This window comes from Pezoporus occidentalis, unplaced genomic scaffold (assembly GCF_034315485.1).
Source record: "Pezoporus occidentalis ecotype Australia unplaced genomic scaffold, CSIRO_AGI_Poc_V1 ctg13, whole genome shotgun sequence".
Classification (NCBI taxonomy): domain Eukaryota; kingdom Metazoa; phylum Chordata; class Aves; order Psittaciformes; family Psittacidae; genus Pezoporus; species Pezoporus occidentalis.
The window spans coordinates 16067452-16087500 of NW_026913103.1; the positions used below are offsets into that span (position 1 = coordinate 16067452).

Genomic DNA, 20049 nt, shown 5'->3' on the forward strand with positions numbered 1-20049 from the left:
TTGTCAGATATGAGTCAAAAGTGAATACTTGGACTTCTAGAAAAGTAGTCTTTTACTCTGTTGTACTCCCCCTTCCGAAGAAAACAACTTTGATATTTCTATACCCAGAATTCTGAATATTTGGCTTTTCCTAGAACATAACTTCACATTTTGATCAGTTTTCATACCAAACATAGAACTGAGGTATGGAGTTTAATTTCAGGACTGTGCCTGTGAGTGTTTGGGGGCAGAATTTAGAAGTCTTGGATTACTTGCCATTGCTTGAAGCATCTTTCCTTTCTCAGTCTGTTTAAAAACTACTTCAGGATTTCTTTCTCTTTACTTTAAGTTAAATATTTTTAATTATAATTATAACTTGGATTTGTTTATGCTAATAGTTTTTAGTGCTCAGCTTGAATATGACACTGTGGTAGAAATTTTAGGGGCTGTGTACTGAGACAGTTTATACTGTTTTTTTTAAGAATGGAAATTGAATTACCCATTGAATGTTTAAACAGTAATTAATCTTAATTATTTAAGCATTTGAAATACAATTCCAGCATGAGTTTAAGTGTGGTTAATAGTTTTGTTCATATACATGATATATTTCCATATTTATATCTACATATGTGTATGCATGGGTGCTGGCTACATGTGTGATTTGTATTTAAGTATCCTGGTATTTTTACAAATCCTAATATCAGATGTTTTTTTTCAATAACTGGTGAAACTGCTTTCTTCTTGGGACCTCAAGTGTGGGTTTTCCAGCAGCCATAGTGGAAGTAAGTCTGGATACGTTTTGCACATGTCAGCTGATCTAAAACAAAAGGGGGGGGTGTTACTGTTTTAATTTACATGGGCAGAGAAGATCCTCTGGGAGAAGTTGCCAGCATTAGAATGACCAGTATTACTGTTCCCATGGTAAGCATTGTAGAAGGTGTAATTTAATCCAGGCACAGTGGAAGAAACCACAGCTATCTTCCATTAACCTCAAAGTGTTTGTAAATTACCTTCAAAATCAGTCCTTGTGTTTGTTCGGAAAGAAGTGCTTTACCTAGTTAAGGAATTGTTTGGCCTTTTCAAATGCATCTCTAAGGGTTTAAGTGGATGTGAAGATCTGTCTCCCCACTCTTACCTCCCCATTTTTAAGTTGTCAGTGAAACAGAAATCTCCCTCTCATCTTTCTTATTTCCCTGTTAAAGTATAATATTCTCTATAAATTTCATAGCTAAATGATTTGCCATTTATGCTCTAAGTTTATGCTTAATTTTACTGTACATCAGAGCCATCCAATTGTTCTTAGTATTTCATTTCCTAGTTATGATGCATTGATTTTGAAGGTTTCTTCAATGTCATCTCTTAAAATAATTTGTTCATCAGTGATGAATCAAGCTGAAAATAGTTGGACATTCAGCTTAGCAGTTTAAATGTTCACTTAATATGGTCTTGTCTTTCTGCACTCTTAGAAATACATTTAGAATTTTAACCCATCATGTAGTGCTTTGTCAATTTGTTGATTAAAAAAAACAATCTGTGAAAATTGAATAGACTAGAGAAATTTAAAAGCTCATGTTTGTGAAAGATTGCTCAAAGAAGAATAGTAGGGAGGAGCTCCATCAACATTAGGGGAAAAGTTCAGCTATTGACTTGGTGAAACTAGCTAATACATCTCTAAATCTGACTGGAAAGCAACCAATTGCTTGGATCAGAAGTAGAAAACTTGGATAATTTCATCCTCAAAGAATGTAATTAAGTAAAAATGTTTGTTGCAAAACATTGTCACTCTATACTCACACTCTCTTTATTTTTCAGAATACATAATTCAAATTATAATAAGTTTCATTAGCCTCCAAGTGTTTGGTAAATTACCCTCAAAATTCATCCTGTGTTTTTACATAAAGAGGTATTTTATATGTGTAAATGGTATCTTAATAAAGTCTGATGAAATATACGCATGAGTAACTGCTATCATTCTATTCAGCCATTACTGTTTAGGGAATTTAGCCTCCACATTGATTATGAAATAAGTAATTCTTAAGAATGAAATAATAACGAAGAAAGTTACTAGTAAAGTTCTCAAGAAAGTAATAATAAAATAATAATTTTTTATTTATACTTCTTTTTAAACAGGATTAGATAATTTTTTGTAATGTAGGACTAGAACCTAATATGTGAAGGTATGCAGTAATGTAATAGAAGAATGGCTGACCTTTTTTCTTGAAAGAACTACTGAATATTTATATTAAAGTTAAATTCCCTGCTCCAAATAAATCTATCCTCATTGCTACAATAAAATAATAATATTTGCCCCAGTCATGACATTAATGTCTCAGCTGGGCCTACTTTTTAAACTGAGTGTTTGAAAGGATTCTATAAGCATTAGAAAGATACAAATAGTATCTTTTTTTTTTTTCTGAAGCAGTTCACTATCTTAATAAGTTTGCAATTATTGAAAAAAGCCATCTGATTAGCAATTAAGTCTTGGTGGAGTGTGTTGGTATCTGTTTAATTAATATAGAAACTGATCATAATTATTATAACTTTTATATTATATCAGGATGTAAAGAATGAAAGAGTGCTTAAGCACTGCTGGAGAAACTGCTAATATAACAGTATAATTGTAAAATAATTTCTTTCATGAGAATGCTTCAATTTGGGTTGTGTTTCTCAGGATTGTTTAGTATACACCACAAAAAAAACAGAACAAAACATCTCTTTTAAAAGCAAAACTATGGTACTAGCTGCTTTAAAATATTACACTGTATGTAAATCCCAATGTTGTTTTTAAGAAATAAAATAGAATAGATATCACTTGTAGTCTTCTTTCTCCCCCTCAGGAGACTGCTGAATAATAAGATGCTTCCTCGCAGCTATATATGACAGGCAAAGTATCCTTGAATGTAGTAATTTGTTTACAGCACCCTATAGCTTGGAGCTCCACAGGAATTATTTGCAAGCATGTAGAATATAAACAAAAAGATAGTTCAGGTTGTAAAGCAGCTGACTTGCCTCTTTGCTCACCAACCACTTCCTTCCCATGAGAAAAATTTCTCTTATTTTAAAGATGCATATGGATGGAAAGCTAAATCAGCAGAAAGCATAAGAAAGCTGTCTTGTTCTACGTTGATTGTTGCTTGAAACAAGTGCTAAACTTGGTGAATTTAGTCTATTCTAAATACAGAATGAAAATGCTTAAAGTTTTATTTTAGTGATATAATGGATTGAACAATCCAAACAAAATTTTATAATTGCAAAAGAAAATACAGGAAAGAAAGAAGGCTATACCTCTTCCTGAATTTTTTGAAGTCTCTGAGGTATTTAGAGATCCTTTTCATATTTCACTTTTACTGAAGCCAGATTCATAAAAAAATATTTTTTTATTGAGTGTCTTTAATGAGTTGCTTTTGTGCATGTGGCTGGAAAACTGCCCTGTAGAAAAGGACCTGGGAGTGCTGACTGACAGCTGTCTGAACATGAGCCAGCAGTGTGCTCAGGCAGCCAAGAAGGCCAATGGCATCCTCGCCTGTATCAGAAATTGTGGCCAGCAGGACTAGGGAAGTGATCATCCCCCTGTACTCGGTGCTGATGAGGCTGCATTATGTGTTCAGTTCTGGTCCTTCACTACAAGAGAGATATTATGTTGTGGAGCCATCCAGAGAAAGGCAACAGAGCTGTTCAAGGGCGTAAAACACAAGTCTCGTGAGGAACGGCTGAGGGAATTGGGCTTGTTTAGTCTGGAGATGAGAAGTTTCAGAGGGGACCTTCTCACTCTCAACAATTGCCTGAAAGAAGGTTGTAGTGAGGTGGGGGTCAGTCTCTTCTCCCAGGTAACAAGTGATAGGACCAGAGATAATGGCCTCAAGCTGTACCAGGGGAGGTCTGGATATTACGAAAAATTTCTTTACTGAAATAGTGATCAGGTATTGGAACAGGCTGCCCAGGGAAGTGGTGGAATCGCCAGCCCTGGAAGTGTTTAAAAACTGCACACATGAAGCCCTTAGTGACATGGTTTAGAGGTGGACTTGGCAGTCCTGGGGTAAAGGTTGGATGGTCTTAAAAGTCTTTTCCAACTTATTTGATTCAATGATTCTGTATATGAGCTATATCAGTGACTTATCTATTTTATGTGTACACACTTGATCACTGAAGGCACAAAGCATTGTGCGCTCACAGTGAGAATAAGACTGTTAAAGACAGATCTTAAAAATACCATGATCTCAAAAAGTAGCCTGGTGGAAAGCTTAAAGAACTGCTGATATCAGTGGCAAAATTGATGGTGTGTGTTCCAGTCCATAGTAAGGACAGTGACATCCGATTACTTGGGGTTTTTTAGTTGTTTTTTTTTGTTTTTTTTTTTTTAATGTATCTTCTCTAGCCAATACTAATATAAGAGTGGATATTCTTAGGCTATCCTTGTGGCATGATAATATGTATTAGCTTAAAATCAGTGAAGGTAGTTTAAACAGATGTATTTGACCATAAAATCAATGAGAGAGACAAAAGGAGAATAGACAGATGACTGGAGCAACCTGCCTGGCTTTAAGAAATGGTCACTTAATGATATTTGATTGTGGGTCTGTATTCTTAATAATCTCATGCATAGGACTTTTTTAACATCTTTTTTTTTCTTTTTTTTTTTTTTTCTCTTTGAAATGTATTTCACATCTGCAAGCAAAGTCACTGTATAGTTGGATAAACAAAAAACAGCTGAGGTAGTATTGGAGTATACTGGGCAACTACACTTCTCATAATAATAGTTACTGCTCAAAAAAAATAAGGAAAGGTAGCCTATCAGAACCCTTAGCAATTGCTAGACTGATTGCAGTGCATGCTTGCAACACAGTGCATTTAGCCTGAATAAAATCTATCTTGGGGTGTGAAAGCTAACTTTATTATCTGTGTGCTGCAGTGCAGATTTAGATGTTGTACTTCATTTTTTGCTTGTCTTCTACAAAACTGTTATCTTCAAAATTCTTACTACAAAAGTGGTTATTAGAGTAATGTGATATCAGATAATAGAGAAACAAAACTCTGCCAGCTTGCCCATGCAGTTTTGATTTATACTATGTCTTAGGAAAGCTTGGTCTATGTATTTCACAATTTTCCTTCCTAGTTTTTTCTTTAATATTCTAAATTCCAGAAAGGGCACTGATGAAAATAAAGAGATTTAAAAATTAAAAAAAAAAAAAGAAAAAATTAAAAAAAAGCATAAGCAGAAAATAACTTCTGCTTTGTGCTTTAGGGCTGTCATTTAGTGGACATTCAAGATTGATGCAGGAAATGCCTTGAAATAGGCTAGAGGAAGAAAGGGCTTCTTTCATTTAAGTTACCAACAGATATATTTAGCTTACTGGACAGTCTGAATAGGCCTAATGCTAACAAACTGTATTTGTTAACTTCACAATAACAGATGTTACAGACTAGGAGTACTTCCATCATAAATATGTTATTTATCTCCCACATGACCTGTTTTGCTCCAAAGCAGAAGAGTGCTCCTGAGAGATTAGTCTCTACTTGGCTAAATAGTAGCAGTAATTGTATGATTGAATGAAAAATTAGCTGTATTTTCCCCGTTAATAAAAAAAAAAAAGTTTCTCATGTATATTCTCATGTATAAACTTGCAAATTATTTTAATTATATTTAATTTTAATATTACTTTTCATATACTTAATAGTACCTATTCCTATGTATTTGCATATATTAAGATATATTTTCCTATGCAATAATTAATAATTTAATGCTTCTGATTTCTGAGATGCCTGTCTTAATATGCACAAGGCATATTTTTTGTATTTAAAGGCCCTCTTTTGTATTTAAAAAATAAAAAATATTCCCTGGTTCTTAGGAAATATATCAAGCTATGTAAAATGAAAGATGTCAGTCTTTTAATACTTTAGGGGTCAAACATGTCAGAGAGGCCAGGCTTCTCCAGTTTTCTTGGCTATGCCTGTCCATTGTATAGACCACAATCAAGGCTCATGCTTCAAGACAAATTTGCAGCAATCTTGAGCCCCATTTGATCTTTGCTAACAAAGGCTACTTACCTCAGGCTTGTCTTTCCATATAAATACATGTCTTCTAGAGAATATGATAGTGTTCTAGAATGGACTGGGTTGGAAGAGACCTCTGCTTGTCGTCTGTGCCAATCCCCAATGTTGAAAGCAGGGGGAATTTTGAAGGTTTCGCAGTCATGCCCAAGTCAGGTTTTGGACATCTCTAAGGGTGGATACTGCACAGCCTCCCTGTAACATGTTCCAGTGCTTAAGCACTGTCACTGCAAAAAAACTCTTATGTCCAGACAGAACTTATTTTTCTTCCTTTTGTCCTTTGTACATCTCCAAGAAAAATTTGAGTCCATCTGCCATTCAGGTAGCTGAAAATAACTAGATCTTACCCTACTTATATTTCTGCAAGAAACCCAGATCTCTTATTATCATCTTTTATGTCACATATTTTAGCTGTCTGACCATTTTAATAATCTCTGCTGAAATCTAGGATCTCCAAGTCTTTCTTTACTGGGTGACCCAGAACTGGAAGCAGTACTCCAGATGCAACTTCATGATTGCCCAGTGAGCAGGAACAGTCACTTATTTTGACCTTCTGACTGTACTTTCACTAGTGCAGACTGGTATGTATTTATCATTTATTGTATTCAGGACACTCATGCTTAGCTTGTCTATCAGGGCATTGAGGTCCTTTTCTGCAAAGCCTCCTTATAGCCAGTCAGTACCCAGCCTGTACTGTGCATAGTGACTCTACTTCCAAACTGCAGGACTTTTCACCTGCCTTTGTTAAACCCCAGGAGGTTTTGGGCAGACTGCTCTTCCATCTTTCCAAATTCCCTCTAAATTGTAGCCCTGCTCTCCAGTGAATCAACCTCTCTTTTCCTGGTTTGGCATTACCAAGAAGGTTGCTGAGGTACATTTTATTCCTCTATCCAAGTTGCTGATGATTCTATTAAACAGCTTTGACTCTTGTATCAAACCAATGAGAAATACTGTTCATTATTGGCTTTCAGCTAAATTTTGAATTTTTCCCACTTTTCCTCAAGCCTGTAAGTCCAGGCAATGTTTTCTTCACTTTGCAGTCCACTGTCATCCAAACATTACAGTCCCAGTTTGGCAAGAGATGCTATAGGACACTCTGATAAACTATCACTGTAATCAAAATAATATCATGCTTTTCTGTCATGCACAGAATCAGTCTTATCACTAAAAATAGTTAAGTCGTTTAGGTATAATTTGTCCTTGTTAAACCTCTGCCTATTCTAAAATCCATTTTTTATCTGGTAGTGGCTTTGAGGATTTTCCCTATAATCCTCCCACACACTGAGCTGGGGTTTACTGGTCTGCGATTCCCTGGATCTTACTCCCTGCCCTTTTTTGATGATAGGTGTGACATTTTCCTTTTCTAAAGAGCAGGGAATTCCTTTGATGAATGTGGCCTGATGAAGAGGTCTTTCTCTACAAACTTTCTCCATCCATTTACTAAAACTAAATTTAGGAGGGTCAGTGGAAAATACTCATTGTAGAGGAAACAATAAATGGAGAAGAGTTTTGCTTGATAAAGTTTTCAAAACTAATCAGTTCCCCTTATAGACCTTTCTACTTTAAACCTCCTGGTTTATGTCAGAGGAGGATCACCACAAAAATTCGTGACAGTCAACACTAAATAAAGTAACATTCTCCAACTAGAAATAGATGGTATTCTTACATTCAGTAATGTTGACATGTCTATTAATATTTTCAGCACAGGATTGTTTATCTTTTCCTGTTTACAGGAAACTTCTAGGGTTGTCCAAGGATAAATTCTAATCCACCAAACTAAATTAGCTGTCAACAGTACTTTTATTTTACTGATATGTACCAGGCAGGAGTTGCTGTTTATGTAATGCATTATTATAAAAGTAAGCCTTGATTCATTGCAATTCAGCACTCACTTCAGCCCTCTGATGGGAATAACAATAGGCTGCTCTAAGTGGGTATGCTAACATAAGTGAATACAGTTCATTAACACAAAGTGGGCTTCTTATATAGAGGCAGCAGCAAGAATATACAGAGTACATGATGATACTTTTTCTGGACTTCTATAAGCATTCATTAAGTTATTATATCTCCATCAGACAGGTGTAATGCTTCCTCTATTTGAATCTCAGGACCCAGGTGTGACAGGAAGCATTTACAGCTCTGTTATGGCCTTCAGGTCTGTAATATAAATCTTCTACATCATTCCTTAGCGTGCTTGCATGCTAACTGACCTATATAATGTGTAAACTTCATACGTAAAAGGTATGTATGGGGGGGGGGGGGAGGGGGTTCATCATGAATTACAAACAATCAGAAGACAAGACAGTCCAGGAAAAACAGTTAATCCCTTCTACTCTTTCAGCCTTCTCTATCCTTGCCGGGTTCAACAGAAAAATTAATTGAATGCTTGTAATATTAACTATTTCTGGTTTTGGTATTTGTCTCTTTACTATGACAGAATGGATAATTTTTTTAAAGTCAATATGGATACAATCAGGTATAAGAATGGCCACTATTAGAAAGATGTTACTTTTTAAGATAGCATGAACAACAAATTCACTTTATTGTCTTTATCTCCCTTGATCAAAATTTGTGTCAGATCAGTTTTGTATGAGTTAGTACAACACCCAGACCCTCTGATTCTTTTTAGTTTCTTGTCTCTGCTGACAACTATTGTCACAGTCTGTATTCAGATTTTGGTTTGCCTTGCCCATTCTCTTTTTTATTAATCCAAATTATTTCATTAATTCTTTGTTTCACTGTATTTGGGTTTCTTTTATGCTGGTGCCAATTACGTATCATTGCGAACATTTCTGTAGCCTACAACTGGTCTAATCCAGAATGCTCTATGGTTCCTTTAAGCATACAACAGTATTCTTATAACTTCTTGAATGTAAGACTCACAGAAACATTGACTTCCAGGGGGTTCCTTTCCTGTTAATATTCTTTCCATATTCAAAGTGGACTAAACCCTGCTAGTTATCTTGTCTGTTAACCTAATCAATTGGAGTTCATTCAACTGTATTTGGAACTGATCTTCAGTTGTACTCCGAATTTCTGGTTTAATGTTGAATATCTTATTTTTTAAATGTTGATAATATCTTTAGTATTTCCATGAGATATAGCACTGAAAATGCAAAGATTTTTCAAATGATTTCTTGATTTACAATATACTAAAAAGCAATATCCATTTATGCCTGAACAATTGGAGCACTACGGCTCAGTAAATTACTTACGGAGTTTTTTTTGGAGATAGAGTGATATTGTAAGTAACAGCAATAAAAGTATAGATTGAAAATACAACATCCCCTTTTTTTTTTTTAGTTTGTGCTATCACAGTTGAAGAAATCATACCTTTGGGGCAGTTTCTCTCCCTAATTCATGCAGTTTCCTCTTTGCAAGTGTAAAAGAATATTACCTTGGTGAAGATGAGCTGTGTTTTCTAATGATCACTGAAGGCGTGATACAAGGGGTAGTGGATTAAAACTTAAACAGGGGAAGTTTAGAATGGATATAAGGAGTTAATTCTTTCCTGTTAGTGTGGTGAGGCACTGGAATAGGTTGCCAAGGGAGGTTGTGAATTCTCCATCCCTGGCAGCGTTCAAGTCCAGGCTGGACGAGGCCTTGCGTGATATGGTTTAGTGTGAGGTGTCCTTGCCCATGGCAGGGGAGTTGGAACTAGATGATCTAAAGGTCCTTTCCAACCCTAACTATTCTATGATTCTATGACCTTCCCAGGATTCAGCTCAGGACATTTGCCTGTGTAAACTTTGGGTTTATTCGCACTTGACAGGGTTGTTATTTCAATCACTATGGGTGATTAAATCAGAAGCATACAAAGTCTATATGTTTCAATAGTTCATAGCACATAGCTTTAACAAATGTAGAATCCATGCTAAGGAAATGTTAATTTTGTATCTGTGAGATGGGCAAGGAAATAAATAAAAAAGATTCGCTAGTGTTGACAGGGGTGTAGGTTTTCTGTCTTTAAGTATTATGATATGGTTTAGTGATTTTCCCTTGGTCCTCAAAATCATAATAATTTTATTAAAGATAATTATGCTCGTCAAAAACAAACTAGTGAAAAGGGGTAATCCGTACAGTTCAGGTGTGACTGATTCTTATATTGTAGAAGGATGTCAGCTGGAGAATTTGAACTACAATTTTTAAGAATGAACTTGTTCTCTGTCTATTTAAACATTACCCTGATGACACCAAAACCCTGAAGTATCTCAGAAACAAACAAACAAGCAAATATCATAAATTGTGATTATTTCCTACAATTGCTCAGAAGATCCATACACTGTATGAAGGAAAGGAATATACCTTCAGTGTATTTTGCTGCAGTTACTCAGATCCACTTGGAATTATTGAATAATTTTCCTGAGAGAACTCATGGAAGAAACGCATCAATTTAAAAATAACTTAATAAAAATAATTAAGTCCTTTTTGAAAATACTTCTTCTACTGACAGATTGTCCATTATAATTTTGACATTGTTGTAAGTGAATTCATTTAAAATTATAAAATTAACTCCTAAGAGCAGTGCTGAAGTAATTAAATGTTGTGATATAGAAATAGTATTGACAAATTAAGATTAGAGTAAAATCCTAGCATAGATGATGAGAGTTTTCTGACTGCTGCCTATTTCAATTATGATAAATATAAAATTTTATAACACTTCCTACCAGAACACAGCATTCCTAGAATTTTAGCTCTTGTTCCAAATTATACAGAATTACAGGAGAAAACCAATTTTCCACAGTATTCTTCACTGATAAGTATTGATAGTACCTAAATTATAGCCTAACATACTATATTGTATGTATATGTAAGCACAGATTTATTGCAGAAGGACGTATTAACTCCTGCATTAGTGGTACTTCATTTGGTGCATAGTTTTAGATATATGATGCAGAAGCTTTATCCCCTCACTCCTCCTGAGATCAACCTTGTAACTAAATAATTTTATAAGTAGTATACAATCTTTTATACGTATTCAAATCACAGGCAGAATAATATATGATTGGCTTTATGGTTTGATCATGCTGTTGTATAAAAACTGATTTAATTTTACCACTGTCCACATTTCACATTCAAACAGACTAGTTTCTTTTCCTACTAAAGCCACCAAAATATTCAGTACTCCCTGTCATCCCAGACAGAGGAGGCCAAGCTTTATTTCTAAATAAACCTTTTACCATATCTTCTTTGCACTAAGCTTCCATAAATTTGAGTTTGCTTTTTATAGTAACACGCAGGACACCGTGTAACACCTTATTTTTCTCTGAGAAGGCAAAAGACCCGTAAAGGTTTTCTCTCTCTAGCAAGCACCCTTTTAAATAGTTCAACAATTAGTTCAACAATTAATGTACCAGAACTAGTAATAATGATGCAATATAGTGCTACTGAGCCTAGGGAATGGAGGCACTACAATATGTATAACATTATAATATAAGCTCTGAAGATAAACAAGTCAGTCACCTGTCAAATATGAACTTTTGGGAAACTGGAAATTATTTGTGTGTGTGTGTGTTATATAACTTCGTTCCTGCAAATTTGTCAAAGACATTTAAATCAAAAGAAATCTCATGTGCTAGTCAATACTTGGAAGGAAGAGCTTTATGGAAAATCCAAGCACTGCAGGCATAGTTTAGGGCAATTATTAATATTTTTGTGAAGAGTTGGTACTGATCATTAAAGACACACTGTGATGTTGTCTTTTATGAAAAAGTAAATAAGAGTACTTTTATGAATAAGTTTACTTTTATGAAAAAGTAAATTCTTTACAAAGAAAGAACTGTAAAGATTTTTTCAGGTTTATTGTAATGTGGACCAAGCAAGGAATGGTGATCTGTCTAGTTTATATTTTGTAAGAGGTGAATAAGTCAGATAACAGTTGTATAATCTTATGGTAACTGAATTTTTTTTTCCAGTTTATGTCACTGACTGAAGAAAAGCAAGGACTTGGATTTGGACTTTCTTAATTACCTGGAAAATACCAAGGATGATACAGAGAATTAATTTAGTGAAGTACTTTATCTCTGTGGGCAGAAGTAGATGTCTACAATTAAAAAATAAGGAAATCTATAGCAGTACTTCTCTCAAATACACTCCCACAAACACTATAGTTTATGGCTCTTGACTTATTTTTTTTTATGCAGATTAAGATTTCTTTGAAAATCTGAAAAGTATCATGAACTGAGGAAAGTGTTTCTCACCCTGGACAAATATGCTACAGACTTCACAAAGCAAATAAGACATAGTTTCTGCCTGGGGAAGCATGCAAGTCTAATTTTAAATATGGCAGAACACATGAGCACAACAAAGAGTGGAGGAGGATGGGAGCTGGAGAGGGTCATACTAAGAAGATTACATGGTTACTTAAATTTATTTCATGCATATCTTAATAGTATGACTCTTTCATTTGTATATAACTCTGATTTTTAAACTCAGGCTGAGAAAAGAATTTACTGACCACGTGGATATTCAAAGGTTCTTGTTGAGATGAGAAATTTCCAAAGTAGTCAGTTTTCCATTTCTCCCATAGTCTCAATATACTTAAGAAAGAACATATTTGGGTAAATGACAGTAATGCTTTATGGTAAAGCAATAAGAATGTTATATAAACCAGCTTGAGGTAAGCTTTTTAGAAGCAAAATGAAAATAAAAGCTATAATAAGTATTGAGAACAAAGCATTTTTGGAAGCAGCCCTCAACTGTTTATTACTATCTAGATATAGGAATAAGGAAATACAAATAAAGAATTAAAGATTCTCAAGTAAGTTAAGAGCTTTAAAGAATAAATCATACAAAAGGGAAAATCATATTGGACACATCAGTTTTCTTGCCCCCAAAGTGGGCAAAATGTTCTCTAAAACAACAAATTCTCTGTTTCTCTAAGTAGGGTTTTAGATACCAAAGTCAGGACAGGTTGTGACTCTTTGTGCATAAAGCCAGTTTTAAACAACCTAGATTGACTCTCTTATCTTTTTCAGAATTTGCAGCAGCCAAGAGGAACTAGTTGCTTAATATTCCTGATGGACCCTCCTTTGTTCAGGGATTGTCAGAGCACTACATGTATGCATTAGGTCCTTGCTAATGTTTCCCCTCTTACCAATGCTGCTCTAGAAATTAACTTGTCTGGCTCATTGCCCACTCAGATTCTTTTATCATCCAGGAAATCTTTAGGGGGGAAATCTTATTTTTCTTCTGTTTCTAATGGGATATCTTGGCCTAACTTCCAAGCAAGCTATATAAAACTTCTGAGTTGGTTGTCTCACCCCTAGGCTTTCTTTCTACCATATTAAGTTTTTTGCCTATTCTGCTATGAGTAGTACAGTCTTTGGTCTTCATCTGCTACAATAATACTGCCCTTTATTCTGTATAGCTGGATAATATTGTGCACTTAGGATCAACCTCACTTTCTGTTCTCCTAAACTATTAGTATAATATTTCTAAGCTTTTTCAAGTCCTTTGCCCTCCTTAGTGCCACCCTTCAAAGTACTGTCCTCTGTGTTTTAGTTAGTCTGTTGCTTATACCTTCTTCCAGATTGTTAATAATGGTGTTCATTAAAATTTGCTTTAAGACTAGCCATGCAGCAACTTTTTGGAAGTGTCCCTTACTAGCGAAGTGACACTTTGGAAGTGTCCCTTATTTAGCAAAAATTAGGATACATGGACTGTGGGAGAAGACTGGGATCAATGTAAAGTTCTCATACATTAAAAGACAGTAATTTTAAATAAGTTTTCTTCAGTGTTCTGAATATCATGTAGCATTTAACTCTATCCACATTTCTTCAGGAAATGGATAGACTAATGTTTTGTAAGGTCAAAAATAATTTAAGAACTGAAGATGGTATATTTAATAAATCAAGCAATAACTTGACTAATATTGCAAAAATGAGGATGCATGCATATCTTTGACTCATTTCTAGCCCATAATAATCTTTAATTACAACTGTAATATACTATTTATTTAATACAGCATATAATGAATTTTAATAAACCCTCAATTCACATCTATAGAAATAGATGCTTCAGTTATTATATACTTCTACTAATTATCACATAATAGTCTAAAAATTTTTTAATAATTCTGACATTTTTCTTTCTTCGGTATAGATTATTGAGAGGAACAGTACTAAATACCTAAGCACATTACAATCGAAAGAAAAATTCTTTTGCTTTCATCAGGTTTTGCTTCAGATACATACTTAGTATATGTTTTACAGTACTTCTTTCATCACAAAAAAGAAATATAAAGAAGCTATATGCAGTTCTTTCTAGACTTTGGATTGATCAGTATCTGCTAAGTTTAGAAACCTTAAAGTTTCTAAACCTTTTAGGTACCTAAAACGTCAGTCACATTAAGTTCTATTTATAGGCAATGGAGAGGTGACGGTGATTCCATGCAACTATTTTAGGTGGGGATTTTTTGTATATAAAAGCATTGGATGACTAGTTCTTGTCAGGGAGCAGCAAAAGCAGAGTTGCTCCACAAGGGAAGATGATGTTGAAAGCAACCACAGTACAGGCAGGGAAATTACAGTGCTGACAGAGGTATTTGAACAGGACAAGGATTATTGACAATAACAGGCTCCATTCATAGCCCAGCAATCATCAGATAAGGCAAGGTAATGAGTCGGGTCTGATGTCCAAGTAACCAGAAAAAGTCTTCATTTTTCTAAAAGGCATAATTTAGAACAAAGGGAATGCAGGCTTCAATAAAGGGAAGAAGAAATGTTTTATTGTTGAGTAGTATAATGTGTTATAATAAAGAATCTATCTCACATCCTGGATATCCTTGAAAAAGTTTTAAAATATTATAATTTATCTGTCAGTTGTTATGCAGTAAGATCTGGACTTGGTGGGAGTCATGTAGAGAAGCCCTGAAAAACAGTATCTAGGAGAAGCATTCTTATTCTTTGCTCTGGTGAGTGGGAGAATGTGTAATTTGTAGAGCTGAGTATCACACATGAGCACCTTCCTACTTTATTGCGCTCAGCAATATCCAGTATTGAATCAACATGCTTATCAGCTCATGAAGAAAATGGGGAAAGGTTCTTTTCATTTCTAAATTGTGCTCATTAAATGAAGCCTTACAGCTTGTGGAATCTTTGTGGTAAGGGTTTTGCAGTGAAAGCTGCTGTCTGACCACTTCTTGGTCTTATTGAGCAAGAGAGATATCTGTGTGCATATAAGTGGGCAATTATCTTTCCTTTACATTTCTCTATAGTCCTTATCCAAAGAAGAGTGAGAGAATGAAGGAAAAGTATCCAGGTTAATTTGGCAGATTTGAAATAATGATAGAATAGTATGCACACTGTAAGTGTATGCTCTCTGTGTCTGCAGCGTATGTTGCTGAGCAATATGGAGTGTGTTGGTTTATCCATCATACTCAAGATAACATTTTCGTTAACACCATTTTCTCCTAATTGATTTGCATGTCCATTTTCAAAAACACAGTGGCAGCATTGTCTGGTTGAAATATTGATGAAAAGAATGTAATTTAAATAAATTAAACACAGCTATCAGTAAATAATCTCATTAGTCCTTGAAGTCATAGTTTCTCCTTTAAGTTTAATGTCACCATACTTGTTTACAATTAGTATTCCATTTCCTTCCACTACCTGAAATTACTCGTAATTCCATGAATATAGGGAAGTATTCTGTCTGACTGCATCAGACCATTAATTTGGTTTTGTGCATTTGATTTTTGTCCTGTAATTTCAAAGTATCCTGTAACAGGTAGCATGCTGGATACAATTTCATGACAGTACATACCTGTTTTGCAAATATCTGAAAACAACACAGAAAGCTAAAATGGTGTGTAAATATTAGTAATGGGGCCTTAATTAATAATTAGGGCTTTAAATAAGTAATTAAGGATTAGTAATTGGTAATCAGACTTTATCCCATAAGGACTAACTGTATGTTCACAGCTGTTATAAATTCAGTTCTGTGTAATAATTCTGGACAGCCATGTGTTGCTACACTCAAAAAATAATTGCATTAATTAATTTTCTCTTTCCTCAAAGTTTTAAGTTTTGTGATTTCTTGTTTTCTTAATAATTTGCATTGCTCTCCAGAAAATAGAACTTAAATTAAAAGTGTCTTTGACTCCAGGTATTAAAGTCTGTATTAAGCATGTTTATTAACTTGCTTTTGAAACAAAATATCAGAGAGAAACTGACAGGTTTTTGATTTGCCAACTACTTAAACTTATGGAAGGTACACTTTTATATATATGTCCTCAGCAGCTTTGAATTGAATCAATTTATATTGATGGCTAACCACACCTTTGATGAAACCAAATGAAAGAATCAGTGTGACAGAATGTACTGCACTGAATATAGTTTGCAAGCACAGAACCCTGTATCTGCAATCACATTTAAGGTAATTTAGATTGAGCCCTGTTGCTGTCTATAAGACTGTACATTTATTTACTGCCTAAACCTATCAAAACTGCTCTAGCTTATACAGAATTAGTCATGTTTCTCTTACTGAGTTTGTGTCAGACTGTGGACACTGAAGAGGAAGAGTGGGTATCTGCAGGCCAAGAATTAAGGAATAGAATCCTGTATTGTCATGGCAAGAAGACTTCCTGTGCCTATAGTGTGCAAAACCAAGCTCCAAAATAAAAAAGGAGGCTGAATGCTAGCATTAGAGTACAGTTGATACAATACCTGCTCCTTAAACCAAACAGGGTCAAAACGGACTGCAGTAGAGTCTAAAAGCAGGCATTCTCAGTGTAGACAATGATAAAGTTTATACTTGAGAAGGGACTTCTTTGTTGATGCTGTCAATATAGATATTGCCATATTCAACTAGTAGAATTTTGTACTGAACTGAACTTTCTAGAGTCTGAAAGGCCAGAATCATGAGGTATTTTCCACTTTCTGCCACTGCAAAACATCCGCCTTAGGATATAGAAAAACAGCTTTGCTAAAGCTGGTCTCCTTTATGTGCATTGTAAAATAAAGAGCGCTGAGAGTTTCCACAACCAAATAGCATAGTATAAAGTATAGTGAGTCTTCATCTACACTGCTCATTCATGACTTTGGGTAGTTATGCCAAATGTAATATAGCATTGCCTCTCATGAAATGTTGTTTATTTTCATTTCTTTTCTTCCCATACACCCAGAGGCTGCACTAAATAATCCTGTATCTGATTGGAGAATTACCTGAGCATATTAAAAAAAATCAACCCCCCCTATTCTTGTTTTTTAAATGCTCACTATAATTTTTATTTAGCAGCCCTATAAGATTGAGGCTCCGTTATTCCAAGCACGGTATGAATACATAGCTTAAATAAGTTATAGTATTACTCAAATGATTTGCAAATGAAATCATACAATTCTGAAGTAGGTCTTCTGCCTGCTCACTAGGCATACTAATTTTTTTATTTCTAATATCATGGAGTATCCCTGAAGTGTAATCATATTTGAAACAAACCTTCCCTTTCCTGTGGAGTGCTAAGATTGCTTACCTCTAAAGATTACTGCGAATAGTTTTATGAGAATTGTTGTAACTTTTCAATGGGTAACAGCAAAGAGGAAAAGTGGATCACAGGTTTTACAAAGCTCATTTAAAGTTTATTTTTTTCAAGTATTTCAAACACCTGAAAGTGTCAGAGATTAAGTAAGGAGACTGTATCTGAAATGCTAGAATAAACACTAATGAAGATGGGTAAATGTGAAGATTACCTGTTATCATCTATCAGGGAGATCAATCTTCAAAAATTGTATCAGCTCACATGAGTACTGAAGTTTCCTTTTTGTTTTATGCATGTGTTCTTGATTGAGCTAAAGTATTCTGCATTTAAATTAGTAGGAGTGTAGTCAGTTAATCAAAAATTATTATTCCCATAATAGCAGTTATTATACCACATTTAAATACTGTGAGTAGTTCTGGCCCCCCCAGTACTTGAATGAACTTGGACAAGGGTCACCAAGCTGGTTGGAGTCTGGTGCACAAAACTTATGAATAGAGGCTGGGGAAGCTGGGCTTTTTTTAGCATCAGGCAGGAGGGTTTTTCCTACTAGGCACTTTCTAATAAGAGAAGCTGATCAAAACAGACAGAGTCAGGCTCTTTGCAAAACTGAGTAATGCTGCATATTTTAAACCAAACGTGCGACCTCATGACCAACTTGAATTTATTCTAAAAAAATATAATTTACAAATACATGTTACAGTGGGTTAAACAGCATAAAACTTGTATATATATGTAGTACATACAAAGGATCTGTAGCTTAGGAATCTTACTTCAGACAATCTAATATCAGACATTAAAATAAGGTGGGACAATATTTATAAGTAGTCAGCCAGTTTTACTTTCCCTGCTTTTTTTTCTCTTGTTTTTTCTTGCCCATTTTTAAACAAACCTAAGTACACATTAAAAAAAAAAAAAAAAAAAAAGACATTTTATAACCTATGTAACCTATGTTGTGAACTGAAGTATATAAATTAGAGAATCCTAAAACTGTGGGATGTGACTTGGTCCTGGACTGAGTCTAAGACTTGGATTGCAGTGTTTCTTTTCCTTAAAACTGGCTCCTGTATTAGGATGTTTTCTCCTTTCTTTGCAAATATGGACCATTTTTCTGCACTTCATGACAATATCAAAATAATTAAACAAGATAAGATATCAGAACAAAAAGTTACCAATTTACGGTTTACATTGTTCAGTAAAATGGCAGCCATTAAAATAACAAATTTGCAGATTGATATTTATTTTAAATCTCTACAGTCGTTTGCATTATCTAGCAAACATTCTCTTTAGAGCCAAGATATTTTCCAATTTAGTCTTGAAATATCTTTCAGCAAAAGAATATAAAAACCATCTTCAGTTTCATTGAGTGCTTGGTTTCCATGTCTTATTGCATTAATGACAAAATGACATAAAAGATATTTATTGTTTTAATGGGACAGGAAACTTCTAATCTAGTTTTACTTCAAAGAAATAGAAGAACTCAGGACACAATGTTTAATTAGAACCCAATCAACTTTTTTGTCAGTATTACTTTGGAGAACCAAATGAAACATTTCTTTGTCAAGTACTGACTTTTAAGATGAGATGTGTTTCAAGATTACATTAAGAGCATAAAAGCAGAGCATTTAATTTCCTGAATTTTAATGTGTTTGAAATATTATTGTGAAGAAAATTGCATTTTCTGAAGTGACAGATGCATTATTCAGATAGCTTTGATTATATGCTAGATTAAAAAAAAGTTCTTTCATAAAGGATGCATATCACAGGATATTTAACAGAGTGGCTTTAATGATTTGAGAAATTAGGATAATACATTAATATTGATTTAGTAATTAAACTCTGTATTACTATTAATTATTGTGCTGGTTCCATTCTACTGTGTTGCAGTGATTTTCAGGTTTTGAACAAAAATGTTATGCACATGCATTAACTCATACTCAATATAAAAGTTATTTTAAAATATAAAGATATGTTTAATCATAAAATGAGTCCATATGAACAGTGTGTTTCTAAGACCAGGCATGATGATTAAATCTCTTAATTATTAGAATTATTAGATTATTAGAATAATCCTGCACATTGGAATTAAAATTTAAAGCTGTACAAAGACATAATGAAGAAGAAAAAGACCTAAATTTGTTTGTGTCTGAAATGAGTTGTAACAAAGAATAATTTACCTAGACATGTTTGCTTGTTTTAGCTATACTTGCTGTATGTCATAAAATATTTAAATATGAACCTATCATAATGCACAGCAGTGTCAAAATTATGAGATAAAATAGATTGACTCTATATAGTCTGCCTATACCCTATTACCAGACTCAGGCATCATTCTACTATCTTTGTTCTACTTAATTTTGAGATGCTTAAGATGATTTCACTGTCTTTTTTTTTGTTGTTGTTGTTTGTTTAGTTTGTTTTATTTGTTTTTCCTTTTCTTAGAGCCTCTCCCTGCAAGGTGCTTGTGAGTGTCCCCAGCTCTTTTAGAAATCCTTTCCAGGGATGCTACTGTGTACCTCACAGGAGAGGATGCAACTCCTATAATTTGC

At 34.3% G+C, this 20049-nt stretch overlaps 2 protein-coding genes across 7 annotated transcripts in view; one reads left to right on the forward strand and one right to left on the reverse strand.

The window, feature by feature from the left end:
- Window positions 1–20049, reverse strand: part of LOC134158493 (uncharacterized) — a 494286-nt gene that overhangs the window by 338147 nt on the left and 136090 nt on the right. The window lies entirely within an intron of this gene.
- GRIK2 (glutamate ionotropic receptor kainate type subunit 2) overlaps window positions 1–20049 on the forward strand; it is a 405127-nt gene that overhangs the window by 283537 nt on the left and 101541 nt on the right. The gene's annotated exons all lie outside the window — the stretch shown is intronic.